Consider the following 15,934-nt stretch of genomic DNA (forward strand, 5'->3'; position numbering starts at 1 on the left):
TCCACACCACTACTTTTAGTGTGCTAGCTAGAGCCCTGCTAGGGTGAGCTGGGAGGCTCGCTCCCAGCTGCAGTGTAGACATACCTCCTTTTTGATGATGTCTTTACGTATGTGGCTGTTAAGAAGTGAGGTCTGTTTCTAACTCTCAGTTCTGACCTTTAACACAAGGCCATCATTCTTCCCTGTGCTATGTTAGCATCTTGATTGTGTAAAACAAGATTTTTTATGTGTTTGTCATACCACGTATAACATCATAGAGGCCTGGTCTACACTACATAAGCTGCCTTATGTTGACCTGACTGTCATTATCTATACTGCAGTGGTGCTCCCGTCGATGTAAGTCGCCCACTACATCGACTTAATAACTCCACCTCCGTGAGAGGTATAGCCCTTAGATCGACGTAGTTAGGGCGATGCAGTGTTCGTGTAGACACTGCATTACTTACATGTCGGTTGGCTATCAGCCCCATGAGGGGCTCACAGCTGGACACCCCTTCCCAGGGCTGACAGCCCGAGCTGTCAGCCTGGCGTAGGGCTCAATTTCACAGCAGGGGGCCTACCAGCAGTAATATTGACATTTTTGTCAGTTTCACAGCTGTTATTTCACTTTTTGCTCTGGCTGTCAACTCCAGGGCTGGGGGCTCTGGCTATGAGCCCCAGTGGGCGGGAGGGGGGAGGAAGCAGGCTCCTGCTGTGAGCCCGCGCGGCTGTCAGTACCCCGCACTCTGGCTGCCAGTGTCTTACAAGGCCCCACTTTAGTCAGTGCAAGTGCTCCTGGTGAGGACGCGCACCATCGGCAGAAGGAGGACAGCATGGACACCAACAGTTCGGTGGCTGTAGTTCAACCTAACTTTAGTTGACCTATTTAGTGTAGATAAGCCCGGAGAGAAACAGAAAGCTTGTTTTCTTTCTGCTGAATATGCAAAACTGGTAGGGCTCCTTCATGTATGTGCAAAGTAGTTAGCAGAGTAACTTAGATCAGGTCTACACTAGAAACTTTTGCCAGTATAGTAATGTTGCTTGGAGTGTGACTTTATTATGATGTTTTTATGCTGTCGAAAGCTTTAGTGTAGGCACAGTTATAATGGCAAAAAAGTGCTTTTGTTGCTGTCGCTTATTTCTTTCAGGGAACTGGTATAAACTATACTGGCAAAAGCACTGAGGCCTGTAGATTAGGCCTCAGAGCTGTACTCCTTCACACAGGAAGGAAAGGGAAACCAGAGAGCACAGGAGTCCAGGCAACACTCTTTACTGGAGGGGAGGAACAGAGTGGCTGGAACTGCTGCCCTTGTGTTTTTGTTTGTTTGTTTGTTTTTAACTAGAGGGGGAAAGGAGAGATAAAATTGAGAGAGGTGGGGCTTTGGGTGTTGGTTTGTTTTTAACATGTAGGGATATTGAATATAGCTAGAAAAAAGGATTGAGAGAATTTTAGGGAATAAGTATGTGAAGGAAAGAGACAATAAAAGTAAATAGCCGTAAGGTTATCTTTCTATATTTCTACTTTAGTCCATCTTTCATTCACAAAGAAAGTAGCCAGTGAAACAGATACAATATATAAAACATCTATGTTTCATATATAGCCTTTAATAACAATGCAATTGGATGCATGGTAATAGAATGAATCAATTATAGCCATCTCTTATCAGAAGTTAGCAAATGGCAAATTAAATTTACTTTTTCTAATCAAATGTCCAATCCTACAACTTATTACCACAGGATACAAGCTATTATAATTTTCAGTATAATTTTCAGTAAATACCTGCAGTGATTTAGTGTAGCTCTACAGGATTCTCTATTGGGGTATTATCCTGCTCTCTTTATATCTCCAATGGCTGGTGATGGGACACTGGAAGCGGAGGGCTCTGAGTTACTACAGAGAATTCTTTCCCAGGTGTCTGAGTCTTGCCCTCATGCTCAGATTCTAACTGATCGCCATATTTGGGGTTGGGAAGGAATTTTCCCCTGAGTCAGATTGGCAGAGACCCAGGGGGGTTTTCACCTTCCTCTGCAGCATGGGACACAGGTCACTTGCAGGTTTAAACTAGTGTAAATGGTGGATTCTCTGTAACTTGAAGTCTTTAAATCATGATTTGAGAACTTCAGTAACTCAGCCAGAGGTTAGGGATCTATTACAGGAATGGGTGGGTGAGGCTCTGTGGCCTGGAATGCGCAGGAGGTCAAACTAGATCATGATGGTCCCTTCTGGCCTTAAGATCTGAGAGTCTGTCTTTAAAGTTTTTGTCAAAACTGGCTTTCCTGGGGTCAGGATTGAGCCCTTAATTTCCAGTGCACTCGTTGGTTAGCCCGGAATGAATATGATGGGTGTATTTTCTCATGAATTAAATACTTATTTGCTCACCACAATAGCTCCCTTTCAGCTCCATGATCTTGCTACTCGCCCCGCCTCCCCAAAATTCCTTCCTCCACACCTGCATAGACATAGCAGGTTTGACAAGGAAGAGAGAGGAAAAAAGCATCCTCCTATTACCACAATTTTTTTCACCGGGGTCCTGGAATTTATTAGTGACTATAAGTGGGGGGAGGGGGGGTCTTGGTTCTGCATTGCTGGTGACACAGACAGTTGCCTCCATGAACTAGGATGATGTGTCTGCATCAGAAAAATGTAGGTCTTCCTACCCTGACTATCACACTGTAGGATCATATCTAGTTTTCTATTCACTGTCACTCATAGTTTTTATCAGCCTTATTTTTGAAGTATCTCCGTCCTATAGAATCTCCGTTTATTTTTGTTCAGGTATCTTAGCATAATTTTCTCTAGTGAGTCTTTATTTCTTGATGAAACTTCTGACCTTTTTAGGCTCTTTCACATTGCTTCTGTCTTTGCTAATGATTGCAGTCTATGCCAAGGTTAGTATCCTCTGTATCATTCTTTATTGTCTTTAAATAAAGATGCCACATAAAACCGGATAAAAGCTGATCCCTGACACTTCACGTTGACCGCTAAATTAAATGAGTACGTTTGCAGTCCTCCAGTCTGTTTCATGTGACATTTCATATTATCTGTTCTAATTCAAATTAACTTTTCAAGTAATACTTTGTGTAAAACTGCAAAAGTGCAGGTATTACATTTAATGCATTCGATCATCCAGTGATTTTTGTATTTACATTTTGAAAAGTCTGCATATTTGTGCTTTATAAGCCCATGCTGATTATTTCTCCAGGATCTTGTATCATATTTTTGTATATATTCAGCTACATTACTTGCCAGATGATGATATGGCAGGATACTGATCTCCACTAAAAAGTGATTACATTTGTGCTTTTTTCCCAGTTCTTTTAGCTTGGTGGATTCTTCCCTGACTTTTGACAAATAGCGGTTCAGTAAAGTTTATTAGCTCATTACCCTAAGATTCTAGGGTGAATATTATTCAGGCCTGATAACTTAATGTTCAACTCTTCCAATTTTTTTTGTTTTTATGCGCTTTTGATCAACAGTTATATTGTCACCTTTTTATTAGTCCATAATTATATACATGAATTATTATTATTTTTCTTGTTAAAGACCAATTTTTAAAGGGCAAGCTTAGCCATTTTATAAACTGGCCTACTTCCTATTATTTTACCCCTTGATATTTTTGTAAAAGCACTTCTCATTCACCTGAGCCATTTTGGCTAACATTATGTTGTTCTGCTCTTTTGCTGACCTTTATATTCTCACAAGCCTTAACTGACATTCTAGTTTTGGTTTCCTAAACAGAACTTCACTTTCTGGTGCAGGCTTGTATTTTGACCTGTACAGCAATGATTAGTCATTCATTTCAAGTTTGTGATTATTCTTATGTATGCTCTCAGCAATGACTTCACACTGGGAAATCACACTGCAGCAGACTGTAACAGAAGTGAAAATGAAAGTATTTTTTTAGGTATGTTTGATATCTTAATTTAACAATGAAAAATAGTTACTTTACTTTGTAACCGTCTGGCTTGAATCTCATTTCAGGATTCAAAATTAGCTTCAGCCAAACTATCTGAAGGGTATTCAGACAACTATTTTTGTGCACTCTCAAGGGTCAGGCACTTCTCAGGTTGTCACCACATGTTCTTCAAACCACGTATTGGGAAATTCTATTCTGTATTGCTGCATTGGCAAAGTCATTACTGTGGGGGGGGGGCGGGGGAAAAAATCTTCACTTCTGCTGGTGGCCCCTTTGAGGCCTGGGGAGAGTCTTTTGAGACTCTCCCTCTTTCAGAGAGTCCACGTAGATGGAGAGAATCTCTTGATGAAGTGGCCTGCTTGAATTCCTTGCATTCTGCGGGAGGCCATCTGGCCTTTAGAGGGAGTAAACTCCCTCTCCTCCCAGCTTGACCAGTCTTCTGTGCAGTGCCCCTGCAGTCACTGCTCAGAGCTGCCTCTCGGTATTACTACATCAGCAGTGTTATGAGAGGGGAGAGGGAGTTACTTGAATAGCTGGGTACTTTTTAGCAGAGGAGAAAGAGGCCTTGCAGGAAGGAAGCATATTCCTTGGAAGGGGCAAGACCCCCTCCCTTACCCCAGCTTCTGACGTGGTGAAGATAAGACCAAAGTAGGTGTTGCTGATTAACTGGAAGGAATGGGAGAAAGGCCAAGGAACTTGTTACTCAGTGGGGGGGGAAATTTAGCAATAACTACATTAATAACTGTTGGATGCATGAGGGTGAAGAAATGGAGGACATATGTCAAATGGGGGAGGAAAGAGTTAGAGTGGAAGAGGGGAAACTGGATGGAGCAGGGGAACAAATTGATATATGGGATCTACTTTGTCTCTTTCCAAGAACCTATATTAAAGTCTTGAATATCCTCATTTGTTTTATGTAGCACAATCTCTAAGTTGTGTTATACAAGCTCAGTTTAGCACCAAGAAAAATGAGTCTGGATAGCTCATTTGCTTAATCAGTGGATTTCAAGCTGGGAGTCCGCAGACTACAGTAGAACCTCAGTTCAAAAGTTCACAACTGAACATTGACTTAATATAGCTTTGAAACTTTACTATGCAGAAGAAAAATGCTGCTTTTAACCATCTTAATTTAAATGAAATAAGCCCGGAAACAGTTTCCTTACTTTGTCAGATCTTTTTTTTTAACAAGCTTTCCCTTTATTTTTTCAATAGTTTATATTTAACACAGTTCTGTACTGTATTTGCTTTCTTAAATTATTTATTTATTTATTTTGTCTCTGCTGCTGCCTGATTGCGTACTTCCAGTTCCAAATGAGGTGTGTGGTTGACTGGTCAATTCGTAACGCTGGTGTTCATAACTCTGAGGTTCTGCTGTATGCCTAAGATTTCCAAAGGGGTCTGCACCTCCATTCAAAATTTTTTAGGGGTCCTCAAATGAAAAAAGGTTGAAAACCATTAGCTTAGATAATTCATAAAAGCACCCATTACTCTGTTCTGCAGGACACTTGAATGATTCATTGGCTCGTGTAAGTAATAGTAAGCATTTTTGGTTAGTCCAGAATAATTCATAAGACTTATTAGTCCAATGATTTAGCACAGGACTGGTAGCTCACAAGTTCTGATCTCATACCCAGTGTATCTCTTTGGTCATAGGCGAGCCGCTTAGTCTTTGCCTCTGTTTCCCCATCTGTAAAATGGGGATGAGTCCCTCACAGAGTTTTGGATTACTTATTGTTCTCAGATCACTTTGATGATTAAAAACCACTCTATAAATATTTAGTATATATTAATATAACCACAACAGTCTTGATCTATCTATTGAGAGAGTATGGCGGATACACTGAATAAGAAATTCAAAATGAAAGATGTAGAAATTTACATAAAAATAGAGCTTTAGGAGAGAATTCTTCATGAACTAAGATGACTGATAACAGTGAGGTGTCCAAGGCCAGTAAAGTAGCAAAAGCATGTTGTTCTAGGTTTGTCTGAAACTTGGGGTTTTAAATTCAAAGTCAAAGTTTCTCTTCAAGGGGGGCTCCAGAGGCAGTCTCTAGAGGAAGTGAAAAATGTAAATGCTTTCTTCGCTTTCCGGTTTGTTTTGCACAGCTTACAAAAATGATAACTGTACTTCATTTTTATGTTATGTCTAGTGATAATTAGGTGTTTTATTACCAGTAAACCTTGTGGTTCAATGTGTAGTCAATATTATTAAATCCATTTTTTCATTACGCATTTCTGCTGCTGATCAGTTATGAAAGCTACTTTTAATTTAAAATCAATGGCATAAAATATTTTGTTGGAGTTCAATTTATTCAGAATATAAAGTATGAGAGAATAATGTAATGTATTTGATAATGTTCCCAAATGCTATATCTTCCCCTCTGTGTTTGCAGCAGCAAGGTAAAAAGAGGGAAAAAACACAGTTCTTTACTTAAAAGTTGGGTTGGGCAGGATGAATGTGCATTTGGGACTCCACAGCTTTTGAAGGGTAAAATAGGGCCAGGAAAGAAAGCAGAAATGGGTCAGAACCACTTTCTGTGGAATTATTTCCCCTCCAGAGTTGCTGGGAGTTTGTATAAGTTAATGCTGACAGTGAGTTTTTCCAGACATCTAACATGAAATGTTAACCCCAGCCCTCTTTGGGAATAGGTGTAGCCTGGTTGTATCTGGGGAATCCATTGAAGCATGTCATCTGATGGATGCTCTGAGATCCAGTTTTCATGACATCCATGCATTTGGAGGGCCAACCCTGCTGCAAGGGGAGACAAACTCATCCACTCTTTTGGGGATCATTCAGTAGAAACTCTGGCCATTAGTACAGAGTTTTCCAGCTAATTCTGGCCTTTCTTTGCCTTCTTACATAGGAGGACATGAATTATTACTGAATTTACTTTAACAATACCATTTGGTGTCCACATTTTTTTCTTCACAATAATTTCTCATATACTTCAGAAGCCTGTCCCATAAACGCATGAACAAAAAATTATATCTGTCACAGATTAGTAGGAAAACATCTGCTCTCTCTTGACAAGAGAAACAGGCCTGTGGTCTGGCAGCAATGATCAAGCTAACACTTTTTTATTAATTTGTTTCTTTCTAAAACCACACCACAGTGAAAGCTACAATAATTACCGAAAGAAGGTGCAAGTAAGTAGTGGTAGGAATTCCCTGGGCAGGGACTGTATGAGTGGATGGGGCGCCCAGGACCACCTGCTGTGACACCACTCCTCCACAAATGGGACGAGTTCCCCGAAGCTGCGGGGCATTGGGTCTGACCTTAGGGTGATGAAGGTGTTGGGGAAAGCCACGGGCTCCCCTTCCTGAGGATGGGAAGGGGGGCGAGGGACTGACCCCGGTGCCTGTGTCACCCCAGCCGCGCCTCCGGCAGAGGGTGGCAGCAGGGTTGCTCATGGCCCTCCACCACCACGGGAGGAGGTCTGCATCCCACCGCATCCGCGGGGATGATTGACCTTCATGCAACGCTTAGCCAGGTGTAGCCCCGGGAGGAACCCAGGGCTGCAAGTGCGTTGGAAGTGTCGATGATCAATGTGTCCTGCAATTCACATTAATTCTCGCAGCCAGCTGTGTTCCTCATCGTTTTGTAGCACGTTGCATCCCTGATCCTGACTGGGCCTTTTGGGCACTACTGCAATATAAGTGACCTTTAAAAAAAAAAAAAAAGTTTCAGTATAAATTCCCATTGTAATTTGTGCTGAAATGGCTCTCAAGTTACAGAAAGGGACAAGGTGCACCTGGTAGATGGGATCGATTGTAGATATTAACATGTTACAACACAAAACTTTACCCTTAAACCTATTCAGCACTCCTGAGTGTTCTGGTCACACTTGCTGTGTTCTACTTGTAGGCCTGGTCTGTACATTAAAGTTTTGCCAGCAGAGCTGGCTCGGTTAGGACTGTAGGAAAAATTACACCCCTATGCTGGCAAAAGCCCTAGCATCGCTGCCGTTACAGCAGCAAAAAAGCCCTTTTGCTGGTGTAGCTTATTTTGTTGGGGGAACTTGTACAGACCACTAGGAGGGTTTGCTGGTTTAGCTATATCCACACCCTCTTCCTTGTATGGACAAGACCATAGATTGGATGTGACATATCTGGCAATGTATCCTTTCTTATCTGATTTTTAGGTTTTGTCTACACTAGCACTTTTGTAGGTCAAGGGTATGGGGGGGGAAAAACCCTGACTCTCATAAGTTTTACTGATAAAAGTGCTTGTGTGGACAGCAATATGTCAGCAGGAGAGGCTCTCCTACAGACATAGAGAACACCGCTCAGTGGGGGTGGTTTAATTATGCCAGCAAGCAAGATCTTTCCTTTTGGCAAAGAGTGGCTACACGGGAGACCTTACAGCGGCACAGCTATGGCGGTATAGCTGTGCCGCTGTAAAGTCCGTAGCGTAGACATGGCCTTAGCTAGAGTGAGACTGGACCTATAGAAACCTTTCTCTCAGTCCTTATTTTCTAATAGCTTATGTCAGGGTTAGCTCACAAAAAGTAAAAGGACTCTTACATAAGTGGACCCTTTGCAGTAGTTAAGTAGGACAGCCATTCACCATCTAACAAGTTGGTCAGAAGTAAGTGGCAAGTCTGTGGAATGAAGCTGCGCTGTTGGAAGATCTCAGTGGCTTACTAGTCTTCCTTGGGCAAAATGAACAACTCGGTAATGCTTGGCGTTATCTAATGATTGACTGAAATCCTATCAGTCAGGTCACCCTAAACCTTGACATGGAAAAGTAGGAGACTCTGTGGTGTTACTGTCCTTTCCTTTACTCAAACACAGCACTCTCAGCCAAAGTTGTTGTGTCTTTCATGTTTGTTGTTGTGGTGAGGTGAGTGAAGTGGTAACTGACCGTTGACTGGATAAAAGAAAATGTCTTTTTGACTGAGGGTATATCTACATTGGCGCTGGAAGGTGTAAAAATAGAAGTGTAGCTATGGTGGCACAAGTGGTGGGACAGACTAGCCCCAAGTACAATAGCATCTGAGCAGACTAAGGCAAAGTAAGACCAAACTTCTATTTTGACTGTTATTGAAGGCTATCAAGTATCTGATGAGAACACATTCAGTATAGACCTCAAATAGTTCTTAATGCCATGTCATCAACGCAGAAAATACTTTATCTCTACATTTTAGATGCTATACTTATGGGGTCTTGTTTAATTTGTGCGTGTATGAACATTTTAAATCAGTGATTAAAGAATTATACACATTTCTGGGCTAAAGCAAAATCCAGAGATGTACACTCTTTCAAGGATATTTTATTTGAACAAAGTCCTATTAGAGTTCTAATTCTTGGGTTCAATATATTTTTTTTTGACGGGGGATAAGGGAGCAGCCTTGTGCAGCTATTGGAGTTACAGTATTTCATGGGCGCTCTAACCCTCTGGATACAGAAATTCATTTGATAGAATAGGTTGGGAGAGGTTTTTAAGCAACTAAAGTTTTGTCATCTTGATCATCTCTTTGCATCTGAATATTGCAGACACTTGTAACAAATGACTGGGGGACCCAATTTTCCCATTGAGCTGGAATCTTGAAATTTGGTACTCATTTATCATGGGTTGTTAAGTACAGAAAAACATCCCAGATTGGATCTTTCCATCAGAAGTCCACAAAAGAGCCTCAGCTGTATTTCAGATTTTAACTCTGCATGTACCTTTATATGCATAGCAGAGGTAATAGTTCGTTCTCTCTCCCCCCCCCCTCAGAAAATGAAGACAACAGTTCTAATTATTGAATTTTAGCTAAGAAATTTTCCATAAATGTATATCGGGTGGGCAGTTCATTAATTTTGCTGTTCAATATTGCCATCTAATGGATAGTTTCATGTTGCTCTGGAAAGTATTTGATTATGGGCTGCTATTCGAGTTTAGTCACAAAACATCAACATAAAGTAAGTGACCTTTCCCCCATATTGCCAATCTAATACTTTCACAAGCTTTAATGCGGCATAGGCAATATGCCCTTGCCGTATTAATGTAATCTATCACTTTTACAGCACTGAGTTACAATTGGTATTACTTAGGGGGAAAAATCATAATCAGTGTCACCAGAAGTCTTCTCTCCATTTGAATGAATAAGATAAAAGTATCCATTTACTGATCACTGTCTGCTCTCTCCAGTTTAAAATAACAAAATTAGATAAGCTTTTAAAAATTGCAGCTCAAAAGAGCCTGAACAGCTGAAATATGTGCTGTTAACTAATATGCAGTGTTAGTGATAATGGGGAAAACTTTTCAGAAGATCCTAAGTTCCATTTTCAAAAGAGCTGTAAACTCCTAGATCACTTAAATACTTTTGAAAGTTTCTTCAAGTACCACTAACTAGTATAGAATACTATTCTCTAGTATATAATATAATATACTCTTTACTTGCCTTATCCCACATGTAGCAATGGCAAAGTCTGTAATGCTCACATCTAGTCACCTAGAGGGTACTCAATAATAGAACACTTACTGTCTTTCCTATAAGTGTTCTTGCAACTACTACACAGAAAGAGCTTGGGTACTCACAGTGGTATATGGTGAATTGTGTAAAACGGTGCAAGGTGCATAGTTTTAGGTGTTGGTTCTAACTTTCACATTTTATTTTTAGACAAACTATGGTTCAGTTTTTAGGAGTAAAATTCTGTTGCTGTGTTTTTAAATTTTTTTTACCCATTAAGTTTATAAAAATGGCTCCCTGTAAAACACCACATTCGGAGGTCCAACAAGTGTTGGGAAATATTTGACCCACCAACCCCTTCCAATTAACAGCTGTCTGCTCTTGGTAAAATGGGAAATGTGGGGTCTTTTCAGTATATATTTTACAAAAACTATTTTTCTGATTTTTTTTTAAATTAACCTAAAACTAGAATTCTTTCTATCTGTCTATAATCTGAGTCATCCTGAACTTTCTCAAATTCAAAGAAATAGAATAGAAATAGCAAGTTTTCTTAATATAATTTTCTTCATAAATATTCACTGAAATCAAATTGCAGTTTTTGTTTGTAGCACTTTAAATAATACCATTAAAACTGTACAGCTGTTAACGTCCATTGCAGCCAATGGACGTTAAGTACCTAACCTACTTAGGCACCCAGTGGGATTCATAAGAAGTGCCTAAGTAGGTTAGGTACTTCTTATGAATCCCATTGGGTGCCTATCTGCAGTGTTACATGTATAAATACATTTGTCACCCTGGCTTGAGGAGCTAAACTTTGAAATGTTCTGATTTCTAATTGAATCTTCTTCAGTTCATTGAAAATCTGCTTTACATTGATGCTAATATACAGTGAATTAAGTTTCACCTTTACAAATGCTGCTTTTTAAAAGAAAAACTTTGTTTAAGATCTGATATGATAAATAAACAGGCAAGCCCATTGAGCTAATGTGGTGGAGGACTAACTGTCAACACTTTACGTCGCACTATTGCCATGAAATTGCTGTGATAAGATGGTATCCTGCATGTCGTGTGTGACTCTTCTACCAAAATTATTAAACGAGCAAATTACTGAAACTTTTTGTCAAATATTGTTTACATACATGATCCGTATCCTTGGTTTATATCTGTACGGCTGTTTTTGCCACCATTTTCAAAGTGTGAAATGCACTGTAATTTGTCCTCTTTGAGGTTTTATGTAGCACCTGTCACCATTGTATCTGAGAACTGAAGTTTTATTGCTGAGAGTTAAAAACAGTTTGATCTAATACCTTTATGATAAAAGTTTCAGCGACAGTATATTTGCACAAAAGACTGAGCACCACACTTTTATCAGCGGCACTTGTGTGTTCCTGTGAATTTGTGCTAGCTTTGCATTTGATAAATTCTACCATGCTAATTCTTAAAGTGCTGATTGCCACTCATGCAGGGCATGATTTCCAGCCCTAAATGCTGTGTGTTATTAATGCACATTCTTTACTGATGTTTACAAGCTATGGTAGGCATAGTTAGAAGAAAATTTCAAATAATGTTACAGCTAGAAATCTTGTAAATAATTGTATCCTTTCAGAAATGTTATGTACAAGTTAGCTTATGCATCTTAATTTATCAAATAACACCCAAAGCAGAAGATATAATGCATTGAATTCTTGTATATTACAATCTTTGTGTTATTTTCTCTTTAAATTTACATATACCAGGGCATCCTAGACCTTTCTGCTATTTTTAATTTTTTTTAAAAGGTAGTGGGAGCAAGTTGTGGAACTTCTTCAAAAGGAAAATGAGGCATTTGGGTAGATAACATGTGGAAAGAATATTTGTGTGAAGATTTGTGAAATCCTCACAAATGGGGAAGACTATATGAGATTTAGATATTTTTCTTTATTGTCTAATTCAGTACTACACGTGTATGTAAGTAAAATATGGAAAGGAAAAGAGTATTGTAATATTTCAAGCAGTATTCATTTTACAACACAATCAGTAGGTTTGTCACTAAGTTACAAAATGTGAATTCTATTTGCCCTTGTCAACACACAGTGTATAACGGGTGGCCAAACCATGTCTCATGAGCCGCATGGGGCTCTTTTACAGTTTAAAGTGCAGCTCGTGGAGCCCCACACCTCCCATTTCCATCTACCACACTGGGGGCGGGGGAGGGGGCAGCTCGGGGCTTCTGCCCTGCAGGGAGGGGGGTCTCGGGGCTTCTGTCCTCCGGGAAGCACCTGCTGGAGCTCGGGACTTCTGCCTGAACCTGGCAGGCACCTCCTTCAGGGCAGAAGCCCCTAGCCCCACCACCCCGCTGCAGGGCAGAAGCCCCAAACCCTAGCAGACTTCAGAAGTCCAGCTCTCGAACTTCTGAAGATTATCGTTTGCAGCTCAGAGGGTCAGTATGTTTGGCCACCCTGGTGTATAAGATCCAGAAGCCCATGTTCCTTCTTATCCAAGGGCAAAATTTGGCCTATGTAAGATCAGATTCAGCCCAGGCATAAGCAGGTGTCAACTCCTGCTTACAGCAGGGCTGAATTTGTCCATAGCGTGTGCTTGGCTCACAACCCATATTGAAATTCGCAGTTTTGTTAAAATGAATTTATTATGAATACCATTAAGTAGTTTGTGGACTACAGTAAAGTGTCTTTACATGGGAGCACTTATTCCGTATAGAAATGTTAGAGGAAAGTCGTCTTCCCCCCCCCCCCCCCCTTCATAATGTCAATATAATCCAACCTCTTGCTCAAGTTAAATTCTTATATGTAACACTGTTTAACATAACCAGAATTACCTAGCTGGTACTTGGCTAAAGCTGAATTTAGGCTTTGGATGCAAGGATGGGTATCTGTCATTTGACTGCCGTGCAGATTTCTTGCCTGTATGCCAGAGCAGGATATAGTCCTTATTGTTGGCTTTGGAAGTTTGGAAAAGTGGTGTGTGACACCAGTTCCCTGAAAGCTTTTCTTTCTTATAATCCCGCCTGCTTTTGAGAGAGAAATCAGTTGAGGTAGAATGTGAAGAATCGTCTTTAAATTCAATCTTCAAATAACATAACAAGTGGAAGTAAGACACGCATTTTTAAACCGTGAGGGTGAATGTTGGAAAAAACGACTAAGGAAAGAGGTGCATTCTCCATCTCTTGATGTCTTCAAATCAAGATGGGATGCCTTTCTGGAAGGTGTGCTTTAGCCAAACACAAATTATTGCGCTCTATCCTGGGGTAACCAGGTGAAATTTATCAGCCCTTGGCTGATAAATGATCCAATGGCTCCTTCTGGCCTTAAAAATCTACAAATGCAAGGCCGTGTAATAACCTCAGAAATAAAAGCCCCTCACAAGACTGTCAGCACATGACATTGACTTGTGAAAGATATGTAGTCTGTCACTCACCTAGGCTTCCAAACAGACCAGCAGAGAACAAGTAAAATACAAACAGGTATATCATCAGCCCATTGAAACGGAGGGAGCAGGTGCCTCCCGCTGACCAGCGAAAAGTGGCAGTGACACCAGCTGTGGAAGCACCCGTTTGCTATCATCCAGGAAAGAGGAGTGGTGCTGAGAGGAAGACTATTTGCAATGAAATATTGATGATGATAAATTATTATTTTAAATAAGAAAACTTTTTCAGGTGTTGTATGATTCATTTTGGTAACTAATAATGTTTCATCTTTTCCATTACACTTGCTCAGCTGCTTGCTAGCACACTAGGGGCTGTTTGAGCACAGCCGTGTTGTCTGTTGTCCTGCTGGTGGAATTTTCTCTTCAAAGGGCCATTGTTAGGGCAGCTCAATTCTGTGCCGACAGTGAGCCTTTGAAATTGATGGGCTCAACTGTACTAGGTAATGAACATTTAAAGACACCCAGCTTTTATCTGTTTAAAACATAAAGGGTATTTGAAAATAGTCATATCTTAAAATACAAAAAAAGCCCCCAACCTCCCCTGCTGGCCCCCCTCCACACCCCTACCTTCCTTTTTGATTGGCTATTTTAATCTAGCATGTATGTCAGCAACAACTAGTCTAGTTTTATCTTGTTAAATTATTATTTTAACATTTGAATGTAGTTTTCATAGGTGTATTTCTGGTGCTTCACAGAACAAGTCCAAATTAAAACTTCACCAGCTGTCCTGTTTTGTAATTAAATTTGTTTGTCAAGCTGGACATTTGTGCTTTAGCTAGTTCTGTTAGCACTTAAATGCACCAGAAGAAACTTTGAAGTTGATATTCAATTAAGGTACTGCACTTTCATTCCACCTGCCTGCAGCATCAAGAGAAAAGATTGGCACCTATGCAACCAATAGTAGTAGTAGCAGATTTTATAAATTAAAGTTTGCATGCTAAATGAAAGAATTATATATAAAATCCTCAATCTCTCAGGTCTGGAATTTCCACTATGATGAAGTTAGATTTCTCCTAGTTAGAATGCATTATTTTTTGTTCTAAAATTGCTATGGAAAGTAGTAGGCTTATATCTGAACAAGTTAGGTGCAAAAAAGCTGCATAATGCTGGATTTTGTAATATGATAATGTGCTGAATTCTCATTGGAAAAAATCTATTAAAAACAGTAGGGACAGGTGAAGGTTGAAAGTGAAGCTGACAGTGATGTGCACTGATCCATGTAGGAGAAATAAATGTAATTCATTGTATTATCAACTGAGTAGCAACAGAGGACATTAATCTACATTTCAGTGAATTTAGAAGAAAAATACACAGCTAAAATATTTTTTAAATGTGGAATCTAAGCATAGATCTGGGCTCTGAATATTTTTTTCCATTGTCAGTGATGATTTTAGAAAGATACCTCACTGCCTAAAAGCAGCAGTGGCACTAACATATCCAATTGCAGATGGTGGAGCTAGAAAAAGATCTGACCACTAAGCCAGTCGATTGAACACTAGGTTAAAGCAGCTTCTTCTCGTGGCTATTTAAAGTAGATGAAATATTGCAGGAAGTCTCTGAAAGGAAAACTTTCTAAGCAAAACAGTGATTGGAGGTGGAGGCAGAGTGGGAAAGGGAAAAGCACAGAAAGATAACCTAAAATAAATCCACATCTGCTCAGAATGACCGCAAATCCACACTGAGTTCTGAAATGGCAGGTAGAAGACCTACAATGTGCTCCTGATGGTCTAATGCTTCAGGTAGAACCATTATAGACTTGAGCATGTTGTGGTAGACCTAATCAATTCAGAGAGCACCAACAGGCATTTTAAGCAAGGAAAAAATTAGCGACAAAGGAGAGAACAGTGACCTGCAAAACAAATTTTTTTGTTAAATCTGTAGTAGAGGATAAGGTGGAAGGCATTAAAAATAAAGTCTCCCAGAGGGAATTTCTTAAAAATGTTGTAGGCTAGAAAATGGAAGTGGTCTCAACTGAGTCTTATTTTTCCAGTTCAAGTATCCACTGATAATCTGAGACTAGATAGTATATTGTGGTCAACATAAGCAAGTGGTTGTAAATAAATTGAATTTCCCTTGGGAAAAATTTTAGTGACACTAATGAAAAAGAAAACCACGTATTTTTGAGGAGGTGTGTGTGTGTGTGTGACAAAAGTGGATTTAGAATAAAAATGTGTTAAAAATACTCTTAAAAACCCCTGCTCTTAAAAATCTTAATTT

The 15,934-nt window shown here is 39.9% G+C and overlaps 1 pseudogene; it reads right to left on the reverse strand.

The window, feature by feature from the left end:
- Positions 1–7,373: 7,373 nt before the first annotated feature.
- On the reverse strand, positions 7,374–7,526 carry LOC135873132 (5.8S ribosomal RNA; annotated as a pseudogene).
- Positions 7,527–15,934: the final 8,408 nt, after the last annotated feature.

Source organism: Emys orbicularis, chromosome 1 (assembly GCF_028017835.1).
Source record: "Emys orbicularis isolate rEmyOrb1 chromosome 1, rEmyOrb1.hap1, whole genome shotgun sequence".
Classification (NCBI taxonomy): domain Eukaryota; kingdom Metazoa; phylum Chordata; order Testudines; family Emydidae; genus Emys; species Emys orbicularis.